Raw genomic sequence first — 10,406 nt, forward strand, 5'->3', positions numbered from 1 at the left:
CTAGACACATTTATTTTTCATTATTTCAATATTTACACAAGCGCCGTTAATGACCATAATATAGTGAAATTGACATCAACATACATAGTTTCATGATAAAAACAAAAACTAGAAAATATACTATTAAAATATCACCAAAGTTAGAAATGTGTATGAATTCCAAAAAGGTTTTAAGTCCATTATAAACAAACTATGAAGTAACATGGGTGGAGGTGTTACTTGGAACCCACTATTGGGATGAGATTTTGAATCGATTCATTCTTCTGGGCATAAAACAATATGTATTTGAGTAAACATTTTTTTCACCATTTCTGTTCCCAAATGGAATAAAGAATAAGAAAGATCATCTTGAGAGAATTACCAAATGAGCCTTAACTGTGCTCCTGATGCCAAGAAGGGGGAAAAGTGAAAATTGGTTATTTCATTAAAGTGGGACCCATAACCATTAGGTTTTTCATTACATTTTCTTTTCTTCCGTCCCCCCATTATAATGAAGGGAACTAAACACCCAGTGCAAGTGGCCTCAAGGAGGTAAGAGGAGTTGAACTCAGAACCACACGCTTGAGCGAAAGTCCCTGGCTAACTCAACTATCCCCTTAGGGTAAAACGAAATGTATAAAATAAATTATACAACTAATACAAATGCATTAAGCATCACAGAGACACTCAAAACTGACCAAGTAGAAAATTGATCATTATTTTTTTTTGAGTTTAGTTTCCATCATATAAAAGAAAGACCTAATAGAATTGTGTGAAACATTCGGCATCCTTGGGGTCACATGTGTGGTGGTAGATCGTGAACACTTTCTGAGTAAAGCAGGATGCCTGAAACAATATTTCCTCAGAAATGCTGATACATATGGTTGCAAGACAAAGACTCATGATTCCATGAGACTTAACAAAATAACCTTCACTCATTCGAGCAAGACCGATCAAGCGAAGATTCTCCTAGGTGGGAAGAGTATGACATTAACCATATGGTCTCCTCAAGGGTAATCTATAAACATTGTTGGTAACGACTACATACCTTGAAAAAACTAGTCCGCTAAACGGAAGCAGTATTACTCAAGCCAAGAATCCCAATCACAAGATTGCAGACTAAGCCCATGAATTCAGACTTGGGGATACAAAATATGATGGGCTACTTCTGCACTTGATAGGAAACAATCCAAACTTAAACCCATATAAGCAATCCACTATAAAAATCCATACAAATATATCATCACACATATAATAATCATAGACAAAAGTGCTCTCCAAAAATATTTATACGTGTATTATGACATTATCTTATCATATTAATGTTCAATTTTGTCAATTCCAAAAATTTTAGCTTTCCATTAGCACAGTTCATGACTTAAATCAAGATTTGAAGTTGGGTCGATTGTCATTCTAAACTTTATATATAAGGACTATGATTAATTGTTAAAAACATACGAATTTCTATGAACCCCCAAAACAAAACGATAAAACAAATCAAAGTAACCTTTATAAATCAGACTAATAAGAACCGTTATAGATCAGATATTCAAGAATCTGACCAATTAGATAGTTTTCCCATAGGATTCTCCAACGTGGTTGAATGGCTTGCTTGAAACCCCATCTTGCTTAAAAAATGGCAGTTTATTTGGTCACAACTTCTTGATTCTTTTCCATTTCTCTTTAAATAGTTTATTTTTTTCACACCTAGGTATTGAGAATTATATTAGTTTTCAATTTTCAATCTATATTTTTTATAGGTAAAATTACACATTACGTTTGGAGTATTATGTTTCGGTAGTCTTTTCCATATTTTAACTTTGCCAATGCCACCTCCTCTAGAAACTCCTCCCCACAACCACTCATCCTCCAATGGAATCGATGTGGTCTCTCAACGACTACTGCCACTTTTGCTTACAAGGTGTGAAGCATTGCCGCGCCACCCTACTGTATTCCCCAGTGCCAGACTGCCTCCCCTGCATCCCCCTCTCATCCATATGCTCTCTCTCTCTCACACCCAAACCCAAAGAAGGGAGAGGAATAAGTATAAACCTTTTTTTTTTTTTTTTTGACATGCTTGCATGTGCAATCAGATGCCATGGTGATTGATGCAAATGATGTAGCTAGGACCCTTCTAGTTGGAAAATATTTCCCAGCTAATTGTTATTAGGAAGAAAGAAATTTGTCTGGCTAGTATTCCTACAATCACATGACCCTTATTTTCAAGGGGATATAAAAAGACTTCCATGCTCCCTTGAAAACAGAGGTGCGTGTGTGTGTGTGTGTGGGCATGAGAATGCTAGATAGATAAAGTTGCTTCTTGAATATTATTATTTCGAAAACGTTTTTTCAATTAAATATCTATATTATTTTATATTTCTAAGCCACATTATTGAGCCAAGTTAATCGATACATTTTAAGAATAATAGCTAATTTAAAAAAGGGTTGTTAATGTAATGAAAGCATTTTCTTATATTAGGATCAAGTGCCTGATGCATATTTATACTTGAACAGAATTAACAATCGGACTTCTAACACATTGGCATTGCCATGTGACTATAGTAAGTTGGTTACATTATTGTTATATGGGTCTTGATAACATGTGTATGCACCTATGAAAATATCCTACGGTGGTCTATCCCTAACAGTTAATAGGGAGTCAGGTTTATATCATTGAAAATATATTTAGCTTGTTCTAAACATTTTCTCTCTCTACCACCTTACAAATGCTCACATGTACATTTGCGCAGGTGGAAGTTTACTCGTCTAAATACACGCACACGATCAGTGGAGTGTAATTACCAAATTCGAAACCTTTACCTCTATTTTTTTAGAATTCAATGGAGTGATAGTATTGCCCCTAAATTGAAAACACAATTAGCTCATTATAGACATTTTCTCTCTCTACCATCTTACAAATGCTCACATGTGCATCTATGTAGGTGAAAGTTTACTAATGCAAACACACGCTCGTGGGCCATGATGTTTCCTATTTACACTATTGGATAATAATTGATTTCTTTTTTTCTCAAATATTATATTTTATCTTCTCATTTTCAAAATTCAGTGGAGTGTGATATATGTGTAAAGATCTCGCCTATCAGAATATGACATCTGACAAAGAACTAAAGAAAAATACCATCATCTCCTTTGTATAAGTTTGTTTGCCTAATAGTACCAAACAACGTATGAAGGGACTCTCACGAAAACGTACAAGGGAAGAATGTCGTATTGAGGCTGTTAAGACATTATTCTTTATGTAGCAACTAAAGAAAACCTTCTGAAGTATGGAATGCATACTACCGCTCTCTCGATCAATAGAAATAAGGAAACTGACCAAGGTATTGGACAACTCTAACAATTCTTCTCTCTTGGTCTTAGAACTTACATATATTGCTCCACACTGATTTAGGCACCAAAGAGTCCCCCATGAGCATAGCTTCTATAATACCTTGAAATCTGATTAGGGGTATTTTTGTCTTTTGATCATTATAGGGTCAGAGTGACTTAAAATAGGGATACTAGACCATTAAGGATGCATCAATCCTTGGTGAGTTCTAAAACTCATCAATTAGATGTAACTACACTATAAAATAACTGTAGGGTTTTTACCTTAGAAATTATCGTTTTGCCCTTGAACCTTAATTTACTATTTTACCACTAGACCATAATTTTAATTTTTTTTAATTATATGATTTTAATCTCAACCCTAATATTGACCTACTTACTTAAGAATAATATATATATTTGCATATTAACTTATTATCCACATGGATACTTAGATAACAGGTGGATAAGGCCTAATTAAATAACAACACTAACTAACTAATTATTGTTAATTAATAATTAATAAATGAAAGCTTTCCTAATAAATTTAGGATTTCCCTTTTGAATTTTGAACAGACTTGAGCATAAAGTAAGTAAGAGAAAGTAGGATAAATGAGAAAAAGAGTTAGAGATCAATTGGGATTAGAATAGAGAAAGAGAGAGAGTTGGAGATGAAATAGGAGTGATAGAAATAGAGTTGGAGATGATTTGGGAAGGGAAAATAGAAGCCAAAAACATGACCCTAGTGCCTCTCACTTTCTATTTATGAAAAAAAATCAAAAGGAAAAAAAAAAAGCCATTGTGGAGAAGAAAGAGGAGAAGGAAGAAGAAGAAAAAAAAGAAAGAAAAAAGAAATCAAGATTTCCAACTATTTTCAAGGTAAGAGTTCTTAACATAATTTAATTGCTTTATTATATTCTACTTGGAGGATTAATCATGATTTAAAGGTTTGGGATTTTGGATTATGGGTTTAAGGAGAAAGAAAATAAGATTGTGATATATTAATAGTAATTTTTGAGTCGGACAGAACAGTAGTCCGAGATTGTTCATATTATTAAAAATAGTTAATTATTATTTTATAATATAAAATAATTACTGAAAGTATATGAATATGTTTACGGAATCTCATAAAAATTTCATTAAATTTGGAGTTGATCTGACATACCGAATAATTCATATATTCAAATAGGTCACTGTCAGGGGAGTTTTCTATATCCGAGAATGACGGTAGTGATGGAGATATATAAACCTTGAGTTCTTATCTGATATTTTTATCGTAGAAATTTTTATGAGTCTTCTAAATGTTTAAAAGTTTTGGAAGTGATTTGAGTTCAAAAAAATGAGTTAATGAATCTTTCAAATTTGTTGGTCAGAATCTGTTACAGTCTGAAGATCTTTTTGAAGGAGATTGATACCTAACCTAAGGAGAGTTATTTTATGTGATCTTCATATGAGACTTGTATATATGAGTTAGGTTTCAATAAGACCAATTTCAAAATATTTGGAGTTTTAAAGATATTTATTTCCTATTTTTCTATGTCAGTAGGCAGAATAGGTTGAGGCAGAATTTGGGAACGACATCAAAGTGAGTGAAATCTCTACCCTAACTTGCTTATTTTTATAGTATTATCCAAAAGAGAATTTTAAGAATAATAGATCTATTCTAAAATTAGATTTCATGATGTTTTATCATTTAAAAATATGATTTTACAAACCTAATATTATGTACATGAGAGAATAAGGAAACAAATTGGATTTTGTTTCATAATTTGTATTTTATGTACATAACACAATTTTCTAAATAGAACATTGATTACATAATGTTAGTTTTTAATATTATGTGTTAAATTGTGATCATGATTGCATTGAGTAATGTACCATGTGCATTACATAATTCTTATGCCACATGAGTTTTTGTTTGTACATATGTTTTTAAAAACACTAGTTTTCATAGATTTACTATTTTGATATATGAGATGCATTGTTTGTTGTGGTAATGATGTTTTACATTACTGATCATGATTGAGGAGGGATGTGAGACTTCCTTGATCATTGATTCATTATTTGTAATTGTTATTTTTGATGATTTTTACAAAAAAAAAAAAAAAAAAACTGAAATTGATTTCATATTTATATAGGGATTGATGGGGTGCAAGGCATAATCATGATTCATGACAGCAAGGCAATAAATAAGTTCTTCATGCCAATCATTAAAGTTTGATCCATTCAAAAGTGACACGCTATTTGAAATATGGATAGGTATTGAACCTATGAACAAGAGTAAATAATACATGCTTATCAAACATCATACTTTGAGTTTCAATAATAGAATATTAAAATTTCAAAAAAGTAACCTATTATATCATTATAATCTATCATGTGGGATCGAGATGATAACATGCGAGTGGTTCACTTTACATTAGATGAAAGACATCATTAGGATAAAATATTTAAGTCATCAAAATGATTAAATAAGATGTATACTTGTGGATATTCTCATCATATTTAACCGTTAAACTATCACATATAGATTAACGCAGTCAATCAAGAATGTATACCTATGAATATTTTCATTCTATCTTGGCCGTTACATAACGATTATCATAAGACCTTAAAGTTTAAAATTAAAATTGAATGTATGATATAATTATGTTTAGGGTCAACAATAATATTATTGTGATCAAGAAAAATATATACCTATGGATATTTTCATTCAACTCAATCACATAATCATTGATGCCTCAAATTCATTTAAATTTAAAAATTATATACTTTCAATTTAAATTTAACATAAATTATCATCTAGGCATCATAGGTATTCTAAAATAATGCATAAAGACATATAGAACACCTATATCTATCTATTTCTACCATAAATAGTATTCTAAAATTCATAGAAATTCAGTTGATAATAGAAAACATAAGTAAAAATAGATGTAAAATCCATAAAATATGTACACACTTAAGTAGAAAGTACAAAAAAATCATCTCTATTATGAATAGAATCAGAAATAAGGCATAAAGAAAAATATATTTAAAATAGAAATAAATAACCAAGAATAAAAACAATGACAAAAGTGTTTTTGGTTTCTTATTTTTCTTTCTATTTATACATTAACCCCTTAATGGGCTTAAACAAAGAAAATAGATGGATTTTCATAATGGGTTTATAATTTCAATAAATCAAAAGCCCTATAATGAGTTTAAACAAGAAAAGAGATGGGTAAACATAATGGGTTCTTTTTTTTCTTTTCCATGTACAATTATCATAATGGGCTAAACTCAAAGCCCATAACTAAATTTCATTATTAAACCCAGCACAAAATAAGAGAAAACTAAAGAATAGCCCAAACTCTTTTACAATAATAACAAAACCCACGCCCATTACATTATTCATGATGATCTTTAGAAAATGGATCCACTTATACCAACATCTTCACATGGGCATGACCCCACATGAAACAAATAATGAAGAAAAAACAAAAAAAAAAACAAAAAATCAGTATAAAGAAAGAAATTTTCTTCAATTCTTTGTTCATGATTTCTTTCTTCTAATATTATATTATTTTATTATAATAAAATAATATAACATAAAAAATAGATCAAGAGAGTTGGTGAAAAGTGAAAGAAAGACCCACCGCCCCACATTCTTCTCTTTTAATATGATAATATCAATTGATAATGGTGGCTCTAATCGATAATAGCAGTAATAATCAATGATGATCGGACACGCCATTACTAGTAACTGTCAGTCCGATAATTGGTGTAAGTGATTAAAAATGGGAACTCAGTTTTACCAAACTTGATCCCAAACTCCTTAATGCCAATAACCGATCATCATTAAATCGGATAAAGAAAAATATATTGATTGCGACTTAGATCGACGGGTCTAGCATCCCAACTAAAATTGAATCCTTTAATGCTTTTCCATTGAGGGACTCAAAAAACACTGATTGTTCATGTTATACCTAAAATGAAAACATGTAACGACTAGGTATTAAATATCATTATAAAATTTAACAAATTTGATTCAAGAACAAAGGCACAACTTAGACCGTTTTGATACCACTTGAAAGGCGTAATTCCTCCCACATACAATTATATGATCTTACCATTTATTTATAGAATCACAAATTAAACAATAATGAATTAATGATGCATATCGTTCACCATCGACTGTGAAGAATTAACTACCATTATATCCTTCACGTATCTTTATTCCTACAATTCTAAGCACGAACAAAATGGATCCTTTAGGTTTCTTTCACTAACTCCCCTTAATGCTCTCTTGGTGATGGAGTCAATAATGAAATTGCTGTTAAGGTAAAATGAGGACCTAAAATCCTATTTTATAGAGTTTGTGCACCCTCCCATCAAGGTGTGCCAAATAGGGTATGACTCTTTTCCCTAATTAGAAGAGGAGTGAGTTTCCTATTTGAAATCCAATACTAGAGATTGGTATTTGCCAATGTCCTAATTGGTATATGGGATAATAATAAAGAATATTCTTACAAACCAATGTAATAGTCTTCTCTGTCTCTCCTTTGTTCATATCTTTTCTGATCATTTCTGCTATCAGTTACTCACAGAAATGGATTTATTGTCTGCAACACTGAGTACTGCAATGGTTTCATTCTGACTTCTTCTCATATGCTTTTGTGTTATACTACTGAAAATCTTTATGGGTGAAGCACCCTCAGTACCCTCCTATAATGGACACTATCTTCCATCAGCTACTCTATTTCAATCACCTGTACGATTACTACACCGATATGGCTTGCAAGCATCGACCTTTCAATCTCCTCACCTCTGGCCACAGCGACCCCTACACGATAAACCCTCGAAATGTTGAACACATGTTCTAAACCAACTTTGACAAATACATCAAAGGATCTTACCACCATGAAATCTTAGAAGACCTCTTTGGTAATGGTATCTTTAATGCTGATGGTGATGAATGGCGTCAATAGAGGAAGATTGCAAGTATTGAGTTCTCTAACAGTCCTTAGGGATTTCAGCTATGCTGTGTTCAGAACAAAAGCTTCCAAATTGGCTGAGACCATTTTGGGGTTTGCAAATATGAATCAGACATTTGATATCCAAGTGAGTATCCAAAAATGAAAAATCCATTGTTGCCAATTCATTGCATGAAAAAGATGATTTTTTTATATTTGGGTGTAGGACTTGTTAATGAGAAGCTCTCTGGATTCCATATTCAAAGTTGGGTTTGGAGTAGACTTGAATTGTTTGGGTAATTCAAACGAAGAGGGAAGAACATTCATCAAGGCTTTCGATGATTCAAATCCACTTATATTCTGTCGTTATCTTAATCCCTTTTGGAAGCTGAAGAGGATTCTTAATTTGGGGTCTGAAGGTGCTCTTAAGAAGAACTTAAAGTTCATGGATGATTTTGTGTTTGAAGTCATCAGGAAAAAAGAGGAAATTGATGTTTGAGCAACAAAACTATGTGAGTGGATATCAATTACTGTAAATTTTGATTAGTATTCTTCTTTCTGTTCTTCACTGAAAATAGGGGGATTTTAACTTTCAATCTTATATTGTATTCAAGAATGACAAGGAGGATATACTTTCAAGGTTTCAGGTAGAGAGGAAGAAAGACCCACAGAGGATGATTGATCAGTATCTCAAGGACAATTTTGAATTTCATGCTCGCCGGAAAAGTTACTAGTACATGCTCACTCTCTTGGTTCTTCTACATGCTCTGCAAGTACCCTCTGATACAAGAGAAAGTTGCAGAAGAAGTAAGAGAAGTCATCAATTGTAAGGAAAATGAAACTTAAATAGACGCTTTCGTAGAGTGTTTAAATGATGGAACATTAGAGAAGATACATTATCTCCACGCAGCTTTAACAGAGACTTTGAGGCTATACCCTGTCGTCCTTGCAGTAACTTGATTATAACCTCTGTTCTTACATTCAAACTGAGTAAATTGATAGGATGGGAGGAGTGCAGTCACAGATGATGTTCTCCCAGATGGTTTCAGAGTGAAGACAGGAGATCGTGTGTACTATGTGGCTTATGCCATGGGCAGGATGACTGACATATGGGGAGAGAATGCAGAAGATTTTCGGCTAGAGAGATGGCTCGACAATTGCATTTTCTGGCCTGAATCGCCATTCAAATTCGTCTCATTTCATGTTAGTAACATACATTCAAGATTGCAACATGTTCAACAATTAGTAGGAAAGAATTTAACATAATCAGTTGTTTCTTTGATTTACAGGCCGGCCCTCGAATCTGTTTGAGAAAGAATTTGCTTATTGGCAGATGAAGATAGTTGCTATGGTCCTTCGCTTCTTTCGGTTCAGATTTCCAGATGAAACGAAAGAAGTAACATACAAAACTGTTAAGTTTGTCTCGAATTTTTGACCCGTTTTGAAGATTGACCCAATCCGACATATTTTGGTGGCGACCCGAATGGGAAATTTTCTGAGATCTGTGATGGAAGCAGAGGGCTTGGGCCGATAGGCTCAAGCCCGGAGCCCATCACTGATCTCGTATGGGGGTGCGGGGGCTATGCCCCCGCGGTATGGTTCGACCGGATCGACCGCGACCCGATGGGTCGAACCGCGATTTGGAGTATATATATAATGTACTGTTGCTTGTTGAGAAAGTCATTGTATTCTAGGGTTTTCACGAAGCTAGGGTTTCAGGGCGAGTTCTTCCTCGCCGCTGTTAGGGTGTAATCTCTCTTCTGCATAGTGAATCATCTTCTTCTTCGCCCGAGGACGTAGCACACCACCCTGGTGTGTGAACCTCGTTAAATCTCTGTGTCGTACGGATCTATTGTCTCCCTTTATTCGTATTTCTTGGTGTTTGATCTAACAAAAACCATGGTGACACGCCACATTGATAGTGGCCTCCATCATACTGCAATTCCTAGAGTTGTGTTTGACAAATTCTGATCTATGAAGGACAATTGTGATCGAGGAACAAATTATAGACTTATTTCTATTTCAATAATTGTTTGGTATGATTTTTATCCTTTTTACAAGATAAATAAAAATTTGGAAATAACTTATGAGCTTATTATATACATAATACCACAGCAACAACAACTCTGCCTTATCCCAATGAAT

General features: G+C 33.1%; 1 pseudogene; it reads left to right on the forward strand.

The window, feature by feature from the left end:
- Window positions 1-7,987: 7,987 nt before the first annotated feature.
- On the forward strand, window positions 7,988-9,665 carry LOC122060548 (annotated as a pseudogene).
- Window positions 9,666-10,406: the final 741 nt, after the last annotated feature.

This window comes from Macadamia integrifolia, chromosome 14 (assembly GCF_013358625.1).
Source record: "Macadamia integrifolia cultivar HAES 741 chromosome 14, SCU_Mint_v3, whole genome shotgun sequence".
NCBI lineage: Eukaryota > Viridiplantae > Streptophyta > Magnoliopsida > Proteales > Proteaceae > Macadamia > Macadamia integrifolia.